This window comes from Erythrolamprus reginae, chromosome 3 (assembly GCF_031021105.1).
Source record: "Erythrolamprus reginae isolate rEryReg1 chromosome 3, rEryReg1.hap1, whole genome shotgun sequence".
NCBI lineage: Eukaryota > Metazoa > Chordata > Lepidosauria > Squamata > Dipsadidae > Erythrolamprus > Erythrolamprus reginae.
This window is the reverse complement of record NC_091952.1, coordinates 181314852-181327111: the sequence shown is the minus strand read 5'-3', so window position 1 is coordinate 181327111 and position 12260 is coordinate 181314852. Positions and strand designations below refer to the sequence as shown.

The 12260-nt window shown below is 44.3% G+C and overlaps 1 protein-coding gene across 10 annotated transcripts in view; it reads right to left on the bottom strand.

Annotated features, from left to right (window-relative positions):
• Positions 1 to 12260, bottom strand: part of RNF144B (ring finger protein 144B) — a 94903-nt gene that overhangs the window by 57426 nt on the left and 25217 nt on the right. For 3 of the 10 annotated variants that reach the window (XM_070747344.1, XM_070747339.1, XM_070747342.1), the window contains one exon: positions 7309 to 7383. The exons of the other annotated variants lie outside the window; for them this stretch is intronic. The gene's annotated coding sequence lies outside the window, so the exon portion shown is untranslated. The remainder of the gene's footprint in view (positions 1 to 7308; positions 7384 to 12260) is intronic. 10 annotated transcript variants of the gene reach the window in all.

Below are 12260 nucleotides of genomic sequence, written 5' to 3'. Positions count from 1 at the left end.
CTGAAACCTGTTAGTCAAAAATCTGAGTCCTTAATGTATGATAAAGCAAACTTATTTATTGGCTTTGGGAAGTTTTATCTTTACCTTTGCAAAACAGTGTTTTTCTTTCTAATCTTTCAAGAACATTATGTGTATAGATTATAGCAAAGTATATTTAAAAATTAATTTCCCCACAGAATATTGGGAAAAACTAGAAGAGATAAGCAAATGCTAATGCTTCATCCATTTAAAAGCACCCAAGGTGCAGAATATTTTATGTTGCTTAGAAGCAACAAAACACAACTAACAGGAAAGAGGGAAAAACCCGAGTGGTCGTACGATGCAGGTATTCAAAATATTTTTACCATCAAGACCTATGTTATGCATAAAATGTGTCACTGTCCAAAGGCCAGCAATTTATTAAAGCAGCTTTTCTCAATCTGGGGATTCCCCCAGAAGTATTGGCTCACCGTTTCGAGAAATGATGCAGATTAAAATGCCAAACATTTTAGGGCACCATGTAAGAGAATGCTGTTGTTGCATTTCTATATTGTATGACATTGCAAAGCTGAGAAATTAGAATATAAAACAATGCTAAATAAGAGCTGATACAATTCTTTCATTATATATTCCCTGGCTTTTTTATTGGGCACTAGCTAGATTCATGAATTTTATATACATAAGATGCAATGAAAGCCGAAAACAGCATATCAAAGATGTTGGCTTCCCTCGCCAAGTAAGAATAAAAAGTAGAAAAGAGATTTTACAGCATTGTAACAACTGTACCATATTGGATGTACAGTGATCCCTCGAGTTTCGCGATCTCGATGTTCGCTAAACGCTATATCGCGAGTTTTCAACCCGGAAGTAAACAACACCATCTGCGCATGCGTGCCCTTTTTTTCTATGGCCACGCATGCGTAGATGGTGGAGTTTCCCCACCGGGCTGAGCGGCTTCCCCTGGGTCTTCCCCCTCTTGCCCCGGTAAGTTGCGCGAGCAACGGCGTGGGCGCGCGCGCGGGGCCCGCTTCCCAGCTGGGAAGCAACAACACCAACCGGGTGGGTGGGGGAAGCCCCGGCGGCGCACGCGCGAGGCCCGCTTCCCAGCTGGGAAGCAACAATACCAACCGGGTGGGTGGGGGAAGCCCCGGCGGCGCGCGCGCGAGGCCCGCTTCCCAGCTGGGAAGCAACAATACCAACCGGGTGGGTGGGGGAAGCCCCGGCGGCGCGCGCGCGAGGCCCGCTTCCCAGCTGGGAAGCAACAACACCAACCGGGTGGGTGGGGGAAGCCCCGGCGGCGCACGCGCGGGGCCCGCTTCCCAGCTGGGAAGCAACAATACCAACCGGGTGGGTGGGGGAAGCCCCGGCGGCGCGCGCGCGAGGCCCGCTTCCCAGCTGGGAAGCAACAATACCAACCGGGTGGGTGGGGGAAGCCCCGGCGGCGCGCGCGCGAGGCCCGCTTCCCAGCTGGGAAGCAACAATACCAACCGGGTGGGTGGGGGAAGCCCCGGCGGCACGCGCGCGAGGCCCGCTTCCCAGCTGGGAAGCAACAACACTAACCGGGTGGGTGGGGGAAGCCCCGGCGGCACGCGCGCGGGGCCCGCTTCCCAGCTGGGAAGCAACAACACTAACCGGGTGGGTGGGGGAAGCCCCGGCGGCGCACGCGCGGGGCCCGCTTCCCAGCTGGGAAGCAACAATACCAACCGGGTGGGTGGGGGAAGCCCCGGCGGCGCACGCGCGGGGCCCGCTTCCCAGCTGGGAAGCAACAATACCAACCGGGTGGGTGGGGGGAGCCCCGGCGGCGCGCGCGCGAGGCCCGCTTCCCAGCTGGGAAGCAACAATACCAACCGGGTGGGTGGGGGAAGCCCCGGCGGCACGCACGCGAGGCCCGCTTCCCAGCTGGGAAGCAACAACACTAACCGGGTGGGTGGGGGAAGCCCCGGCGGCACGCGCGCGGGGCCCGCTTCCCAGCTGGGAAGCAACAACACTAACCGGGTGGGTGGGGGAAGCCCCGGCGGCGCACGCGCGGGGCCCGCTTCCCAGCTGGGAAGCAACAACACCAACCGGGTGGGTGGGGGAAGCCCCGGCGGCGCGCGCGGATAAGCAGCAGCAGCGAGGCGGCGGGGAAACCCCAATCTTCGGCTCCTCGCTGCTGCGGTGGAAGTAAAAACACCATCTGCGCATGCGCAGATGGTGGTTTTACTTCCGCACCGCTACTTCGCGAAAAATCGATCATCGCGAGGGGTCCTGGAACGGAACCCTCGAATCAAATGCATAGCTAAGATACAATAAAAGAAAGTGAAAGGAGATGATTGTTTTTTCTGTAGCCCTGTTGTCCAGTAAGGGCTTGGATCAGTGGATCCAAGCCCTTCCTGGATCAGTAAGGGATCAAGCCCTACGGAAAACAAAACGAAATAGAAGCTGCCTTGTTTTAATTGGCTGCAATTGCAATCCTCTTACAGGTTCTCAGTTTAAGACCACTATTGAGCCCAACACTTCTGTTGCAAAGTGAAACATTTGCTAAGTGAATTTAGTAAGTAGCAAGAAACTTGGAAAGTAAAGGTCAGAGTTTTGGATATAAAAGGGATTTTTTAAAAAAAAAACGGTATACAGTGGTCCCTTGACTTTTGTGGGGGATACGTTCCAAAACCGCCCGCGAAAGTCAAATTTCTGCGAAGTAGAGACGCTCCCTTCCTTCCTTCCTCCCCCTCCCTGCTCCATTTCTGGTTTTACTTACCCCCAGAACCTGCAGGGCAACGGGGCAGCAAGCTGGGGGCTTTGCTGTGCTCGCTGCCGGTGTCTCCCATGCCAGCGGTGGCACCGGTGCTCAGGGTCAGGGCAGGGGAAGGGGAAGCTCAAGCTTTGGATCCAGGCCAGGGCTCGAAGCCGGGATCCCAGGCCGGTCAGCTGGGTGGTCAGACGCTACCACTAAGGGAAAAGAGGCGGCAGGTGGCAGTAAGACTCGGCTTCAAGTGGAGCCTACGAACACTCCGAGAATTAAAGGGGAGGGATCGGAAGCGGAGCCTTTATTTAAAGAAGCAGGACGGCTGGGGGGGGGGTAGGAGGAGAGTTAAAATGCACAGTATTGCACATTGGGCAGCCGCAGGAAAACCCGTTTTGTTAAAAAAAAAATACGGAGTATTTTTAATTAATATTTTTTGAAAACCCGTGGTATAGCCTTTCCGCGAATGTCGGCCCCGCGAAAGTCAAGGGACCACTGTATCTGATTAAGATCATTGCTAGGATTTGGTGCATTATGTAAATATGACTTGTGTAATGGGAAAGAAACACTGTTAGAATTTTAATGCAGGTCGCGTCACAAATTGTCCAATTTTTAAATGTTTTGTCTTGTTGTACGTGTTTGTTTATACATAAAATTTATTTTTTAAGAAAAAACACAGTTATTAAAGTGAATCTGGCTTCCCTATTGACTTTGCTGGTCAGAAGGTGACAAGAGGGAATCATGCCATATAACCTGTATTGGGTTGCTACCCGCTATGGACCACACTGCGTACCGGTAGTGAAAATAGAGTTACATGCGCAGGTCTGTATCTCCAGTGTGCACATGCACGTGTACGAATGAGATTTTGCTTCTGCGTATGCGCAGGAAGCAAAATCTTGCGAGGGGATGCGTGCAGAAGATTTGGGCAAAAAAAATTACCAAAATTTCACGTGCGCGTGCATCCTGTCACAAGATTCTGTTTCCTGTGTATGCACAGAAGCAAAATCCCACTGGGACGTGCGCATATGCACGCCGGCAACCGGAAGCTGCGTGCACATCGCACTGGTAGTGTCGGTAAATAGGAACCCCCACCTGGATATGACCCTAGGACACTGCAGCCATCATTAATATGAACCAGAGGCAAGGCTCCGGTCACTTTTTTCAGTGCTGTTGTAACTTGTAACGGTCACTAAATGAACTACAGTAAGTCAAAGGGCACCTGCATTACTTATCCATTATTTCTTTACCCATATTCTCCAAGTCACAAATGATATCGCCTCTTTTAAGTCAGCCTTCCATATGCCTTATAATCAGGGGTGGTTTTCCCTTACCTTCTGTACTGGTTTTGAAGTGCGCATGTAGCAAGAGTGCGCTTTGTGTGTACGCTCTTGCTACGCTCGCATCACATCCTGATCCTGACCCTCTGCGCATGTGCAGAGGATTATTTGCCAGCCGCTTTCAAGCAGCAGTGACCAGGGAACCGGTTCGGGGGGCGTGGCAAGCCGGCCTTCACTACCGGTTTGGTGACTGTGGCCAAATTTCCGCCACCAGTTTGCATGAACCAGTCAGTCTGAAATGGTAGCAACCCACCAGTGATTATAATGAATATTTTCCAAAATTCCCAGACTAGCTATATTAGGTAAAAAAGTCAAGGAATCACAGTTGCAATACAACGTTCCCTTGATTTTCACGGGTTCGAACTTCGCGAAAAGTCTATACCACGGTTTTTCAAAAATATTAATTAAAAAATACTTTGTGGTTTTTTTCCCTATACCATGGTTTTTCCCGCCCGATGACATCATATGTCATCGCCAAACTTTCATCCGCCTTTAATAAATATTTTTTTTAATAAACTTTAATAAATAAACATGGTGAGTAATAATCTAAATGGTTGCTAAGGGAAAGGGAAATTGCAATTTAGGGGTTTAAACTGTTAAGGGAAGGCTTGTGATACTGTTCATAGCCAAAAATAGTGTATTTATTTCCGCATCTCTACTTCGCAGAAATTCGACTTTCGCGGGCGGTCTTGGAACGCATCCCCCGTGAAAATCGAGGGAACACTGTAATTTGAAAAATTCTCGGATTTGGAGAAAGCAGTTTGTCAGCCTGGCGAGGTAGCTCAGATAAGAAGCACTACTATCTACTCTATTTTATTGTAAGATTTCTTTAACAAAATCATGCAAGTCTGAAAGCAGATTTGAAGGGCAAATACAGCAAGCTTTAGCCACAGAAGCCCTATTTTGTCTATCTTAACTTTCAGATGTTTCCCTTCAGGCCCCTTGCTTTGCCGTGCAAATTCCTGGAATGGTCATGTGTTGGGTGATTGTTGTAAAAGAGCTCATACAATCCTGATTCACAGCAGCAATAGATTCAAGGCTAAGTCTGTTTTCTTGTTGTAAATATCAATCGGATCTTTATTAAGGTCACAGACCAGCATAAGGAGAGTAGAACATAAACAATAATTTTTAACAGGCTAAAAATATTACATACCTACGCAAACACCCACACACAGTAGCCTGAGGAGGATGGTGTTCGCAGGATTTTTTTATTAAAGTATAAAAGATCAACGCCTAATTTTAAAAATAGCTAACAATATGTTAGCTATTTCCACCCCTATATGTTAGGGGTGGAAAAACCCTTAAAATGTTTAAAAACAGTATTTAAAAACCTAAAGGACAACATGTAAGAACACGATATGGATGCAGGGGGAATTTAAAATCTAGTATGGGGCAGACTAAATCTATTAGAATGCAAGGAATTCTTAAACAACAAATTAAATACTGTACTTGTTAAGATTAGTTTATGACACAGGTCCACAACAATGCCCTGCTGCCCAGAACCTGGCAACATTATAAGTTGTAGGAGGATTAGGATCTGCAAGCAACAGGAAGATGTGGAATTGTCCTACGCGCTCTAGGTATTTAGATCGTAATGGTGAGATAACACTAGTATGGATCTCTCTTTAATACAGATACTGGAAAAGTACGTGCTGGGTTGCCTCTGTGTGTCCCAGGTTACAAGGGCATTGTCTCTCTGGGTAAGGAATTTTCCTGTTATCAGCCTTCAAGGAAGCCGAGGGCATGACATTGTACCACCAGGGTAAAGGTCTCTGGTGGTTAGGTATTTTTAGTTAAGTATATCACCCAGGAGACAGAGTACCTATTGGATTCATTGGCAATAAATTTTGGGTACTTGACTAGGTCGGATCAGTGCTCTCTATCTGCTACATACTGTTTAATGAGAGCTTTGGCCTGATCATCATAACCAGTAGTGGGCGGCTACCGGTACAGTAGAGAAAGGCGCACCGGTAGCAATTGGTGTGCTGCGTGCACAGCTGCAGGTCTCTTGCGTGTGCATGCGTACGTCCCAGTGTTTTTGCTTCATTAACTTTCATTAGGGGACACATGCGAGAGAGAGATTTCGGTGATTTTTTTCCCCCTGCATATGCGCGGAAGCAAAGAATTGCTTTTAAAAAAATTGCATGTACGTGCATCCCCTTGTGAGATTTACTTCCTGTGCATGCAGAGAAGCAAAAACATGCTGTGATGCGCACATGTGCACGCAAGAGAGCTGGATATGCACGTGCAGTGCACTGGTAGCAACGGTGATGGGAATCCACCCTTGATCATAACCCATGTTGAATGGAAAACTTGGAGAGAAGTCCAAGGATGAGTTTTTAGTTGCCACTGTTTTTTCTTTCTTCCCAAAGTGGACCAAAGGTCACCCTTCATAGTTAATGAGGCAAAATCTGGGTTGGTCATCCAGTGGTTTTATCTTCTGAACTTTTGGACGCGAGCCCATCTTCAGCACACACGCTCCGCTCGAGAGACGTTCCCTGAAGATGGGCTCCAGTATGAAGCCGAAAAGTTGGAAGACAAAACTGCTGGTGTCAGTGACCGATTCAGACTGGATCCTGCAATAATATCCTGGGACACGTATATATTCGCTTTCTTTCGTGGGAAAAAAGCATAGTCTGAGCTAATAATTGATTATGTCACCCACACTCTAGATTCCACTTTCATGATTCTCAAGATGACAATAGAGATCCATTTGGGGACTTGAATGGCTGATCTTAGAAATTTAGATTGAACAAGTTCTACTGATGAAAAGGGGCTCCATAAAGTAGTTGTGTTATTGGCTTAGCTTCAAATAGTCCGAGTGAGACAGGTGTACAGTAGCCACCTCTTGAATTTGAGGATGACATTTTCACAGTGTATTCTCCATGGAGTTCCCTATGCTTGGCAGAATGAAGGACTATTCCCAGGTATTTGCAACAGGAGATCTGTTCAACCTTGCGGCCCTCTATCCTTCAGGAGTGGTTCTTGGGCTTTGGGGCAAATGTCATTTTGGTTTGATGATATTTGAGCACCAGTTGGTCTCCTTGCAACGCTGTGTGAGTGTTCTCAAGGTTCTTTTAAGGCCAATAGATGCTACATTGTCTGTACCGAGTAAAATGCATGTATGCGTGAGATGTATGTCTTCCGGCAATGTTTGAGTGTTGGTTTGGGTATGTGTGAAAGTTCACATTGCGAAGATGGCCCACCATGAAGTTAATACAGAAACTGAACAACACTGGGGCCACTATGAAGACTTGCTTTATGCCTTACTCAGTTCCAATGGCACTTCCAGATGGTCCCAGGAATTACATCTTATTTTAAGGAAAGTCCCTTCATGTAGCACACCTGTTAAATGAAGTAGATGAAGTCGATCAGTCAAAGAGGCTTCTAGGTTTTCCCACAATTTAGCCTGGGATATAGAATCAAAAGTTACTTTGAAATCTATGAAAGGGAACTGTGTTGAGAGAGACACATTTTTCAATGAGATGACAGAATACTGCCAATCTACCATTGATCAATGGTCTTCCCTAAAGCCAGACTGCTTCTCTGTTCCAACTAGTATGGAGTTTCCATTGTAAAGTCTTGCATAAAGTTTGCTGATTATGTTGAGGAGGCTAATTGGTCTATTAATTGTCAGGATCATCCTGTAAGTGAACAAATCAGCTTCCCTAGAAGTAACCTTTCATAATTTCAGTGTTTCCCAGAAGTGGCTGAAGGTAGATGAAACAAGTTCCTCAGAATTCTTCAGAGGCCTGGGAAAGTTTAAATGGAAGTTAGCAATCTTTGACACAATTTTACTGAAGCAATAATTCAGCACTGGAAGTCACTTTCAGACTTTAGAACTGGATTTTGTAACGCTCTCTACATGGGGCTACCTTTGAAAAGTGTTCGGAAACTTCAGATCATGCAAAATGCAGCTGCGAGAGCAATCATCGGCTTCCCTAAATATGCCCATGTTACACCAACACTCCACAGTCTGCATTGGCTGCCGATCAGTTTCCGGTCACAATTCAAAGTGTTGGTTATGACCTTTAAAGTCCTTCATGGCATCAGACCAGAATATCTCCAGGACCGCCATTTGCCGCACGAATCCCAGCGACCCTTCTCCGGGTCCCGTCGACTAAACAATGTCCCAGGGGAAGAGCCTTCTCTATGGCGGCCCCGACCCTCTGGAACCAGCTCCCCCCAGAGATTAGAATTGCCCCCACCCTCCTTGCTTTTCGTAAACTCCTTAAAACCCATCTCTGCCATCAGGCATGGGGGAATTGAGACATCTCCCCCGGGCCTATACAGTTTATGCATGGTATGTTTGTGTGTATGTTTTGCTTTTTAATAAGGGGTTTTTAGTGACTTTTAATTATTAGATTTATTATACATTGTTTTATTATTGTTGTGAGCCACCCCGAGTCTGCGGAGAGGGGCAGCATACAAATCTAATAAATAAATAAAATAATAATAATAATAATAATAATAATAATAATAATAATAATAATAATAATAATAATAATTTAGAACCAAATCAGATCCAATAAGTTAAATGGTTACGATATCTAGTCAAAAACCATATTTCATACATTCTTCCCTTTGAATTTTCTCAAGAGTTATCTGATATGGGGATAAAAAAAAAGGTGGATATGTACATATCCTTAGGCCCACTGAAATTTTCTCCCCAGGGGTTTAGATACCTCCAAATCCTTTCCACAGAAGGCACTGTGTCATTGCAGTGAAAAATCCATTTTAAAGATGACTGTGTGGCATCTGAACATAAATAGGGCAAGGCTGATAATACATAGATCATTCTATGTATTATCGGGAATTTCTGGTAGCAGGAATTTCCCCCCACTAGCTGAACTGAGAACAATCAGCAGCTGGCCAACCCCGCATCCCTGAACTGGCTCTCTCGGCAGCGCCATAGAGGCTGCCATCTTGTTTTTGGCTTCTGCACATGCGCAGCAGCTTGGTTTTCAGCATTGAGCATGCGTGCACGCCCACACAGAAGCGAATCCACAGCATGGTAAGTTAGAACCCATTCCTGATTCATGTCCATAAAAAGACAACACTGGTATACTAACATATGTAGGGGGGAAAATATTTCCAGCCCCCATTGCCATGTGGTTCAATCTAGCCAACAGCAGAAGTATAATACAAATAACCCTTGACTTATAACAGTAACCGTTCAAAGTTATAATGGCAGTGAAAAAAGTGACTTATGACCATTTTTCACACTTACGACCGTTGCATCAGCCCCACCGTCACCTGATTTACATTTGAATGCTTACAATCGATTCACATTTATGACGTTTGCAGTGTCCCAGAATCATGTGATTCCATTTTGTGACCTTCTGACAAGCAAAGTCAATGCAGGGGAAACCGGGTTCACTTCACAAATTATCCCTTGTTACTAATTTAACAACCGCAGTGATTCACTTAACAAAGGTGGCACGGAAAGTCATAAAATGGGGCAAAAGTAACTTGACAAATTCCTCATTATATAGCAACAGAAATTCTGGGGTCAATTGTGGTCATACGTTGAGGACTACCTGTATAGTTCTTACACTTATGGACCAGAATTCTGTAGGTTAATAAAATAAATGAATTTGATTTCAAATTAAATACTATATAAACATATAATTGTAACTACATCTTCAAGGCAATCAAATAATGGCAAGTTGTACAGATGGTCTTAACACTGTTTTGCTCCATTCAAGGAAACTAAATTATATTAGTCTGACAGAAGCTGAACATACATAAAGGCTGTTAAATTAAATTCAAAAGAACAGGCATAGGATATGAAAGCTGTCTCGAGTCACTGACTTCTAACTAAAGTGGGATATACTCAAACACCATTCTGCTGCCTCTTCCCAGGAAGAGCAATCTTCTTAATGGATGACTCATATTTGTGTATTTCTAAATGCCTCATTAACCCCATGACTACAGTAGAGGGAGAGAGACAAAACAATATATCATTCCTCACCTTTCCAATGTTGAAATGTCAATAACTCAAGAGTCAAGAGTCCCACGGGAGTTGGGTGGCATATAAATGTAATAAACAAACAAAAAAACCCAAAAGATAGATAGATAGATAGATAGATAGATAGATAGATAGATAGATAGATAGATAGATAGATAGACAGATAAAGATAGATAGATAGATGGATAGATAGACAGACAGACAGACAGAGAGAGAGAGAGAGAGAGAGAGAGAGAGATAGATTGATAGAGATAGAGAGATAGAGATATAGATAGAGCGATATAGATAGATAGATAGATAGATAGATAGATAGATAGATAGATAGATAGATAGATAGAGATAGATAGATAGATAGATAGACATAGATAGATAGAGATAGATAGATAGATAGATAGATAGATAGATAGATAGATAGATAGATGTAGATAGATAGATAGATAGATAGATAGATAGATAGATAGATAGGTAGGTAGGTAGGTAGGTAGATAGAGATAGATAGATAGATAGATAGATAGAGAGAGAGAGAGAGAGAGAGAGAGAGAGATAGATAGAGAGAGAGAGAGATAGAGAGATAGATAGAGATAGATAGAGATAGATAGATATATAGATAGAGATAGATAGATAGATAGAGATAGATAGATAGATGGATGGATGGATGGATGGATGGATAGATAGATAGAGATAGATAGAGAGACAGACAGACAGACAGACAGACAGACAGACAGACAGACAGACAGACAGACAGACAGAAATATCTATAAGTGGGAGTAAGCTGGAGTCCAAAATCCAAAAAGCTTATAACAGCAGGGCTATGATTCCATCATGCCTCTTTGTGAGCATCGTCCCGAGATCCCATAAGTAACAATAACAGCTGCAAAACCATACAGGTAATCCTGGACTTTGCAACCACTCATTTAATGACCAAACTTATAACCGTTTTTCACATTTATAACCACCGCAGCATCCCCATGGCCATGGGTTCACATTCCAGATGCCGGCAATTGGTTCATATTTATGATGTGTGTGATCAGCTTTTGCGACCTTCTGGCAAGCTAAGTCAGTGGGGAAGCCAGATTCATTTAAACAGCCATGTTATCAGGCAGGGGTTGCTACTTACTGTTGCTACCGGTATGCTGCTGTTTGTTCCAAGCATCTACTACTCTTTCAGTAAAATAATATTTTCTCACGTTGCTTCTGATCTTTGCCCCAACTAATTTCAGATTGTGTCCCCTTGTTCTTGTGTTCACTTTCCTATTAAAAACACTTCCCTCCCAAACTTTATTTAACCCTTTAACATATTTAAATGTTTCGATCATGTCCCCCCTTTTCCTTCTGTCCTCCAGACTATACAGATTGAGTTCATTAAGTCTTTCCTGATACGTTTTATGCTTAAGACCTTCCCCCATTTTTGTAGTCCGTCTTTGGACCCGTTCAATTTTGTCAATATCTTTTTGTAAGTGAGGTCTCCAGAACTGAACCCAGTATTCCAAATGTGGTCTCACCAGCGCTCTATAAAGCGCTGGGACAAATGGGACAAAACTTACTTAAAAACCATCTTGCTTATAAATACAAATTGTGGGTTCGATTGCGGTCGTAAGTGGAGGGCTACCTCTGCAGAAAACCTTGCAATAAATAAAAAGATTTATCTATCTATCTATCTATCTATCTATCTATCTATCTATCTATCTATCTATCTATCTATCTATTAGATTTGTATGCCGCCCCTCTCCGTAGACTTAATGCAATGAGCCACATAGGTTTTGTAAAGTGTAAGCGGTAAACAAGAGCAAAGGTCCTGGAACTCCCAGAATCCATGTTCAAGGCTGCTGCTACTATTATAGCTGAATTTTCTTCTCACAAATTTCCACGAAAGCACTGGCTTTAGTGTGAGAAGTGGAGCAAAACTCAGGTTGACGACAAAAAGGTTGCATCTAGTCTGGGCCAACCCTGGTTGTAAGGAAGCCAGGGCCTCGTGGTTTTGGAAAGGAATGTAGCATTATCTATGCCAAGTCATGTGGATATCATAAATGCTAGCGTCTCCAGATAAAGGTCAACAGCACTGCTCAGGTTCACTAGCCGATTTACAGAACTGAAACTCCTGGAACAAAAGAACGGCAATTTATCAAAGCAGAGACTGCAGGATTCCTTTGTGCCAAGAGGCACATTCAGTCTTGTACAGAATGTCAAACAGTGGGCAGGGCCGAAAGAGAAAGAGGTATGGGCACAAATATTCCCCAGTGCAAAGTTTTCT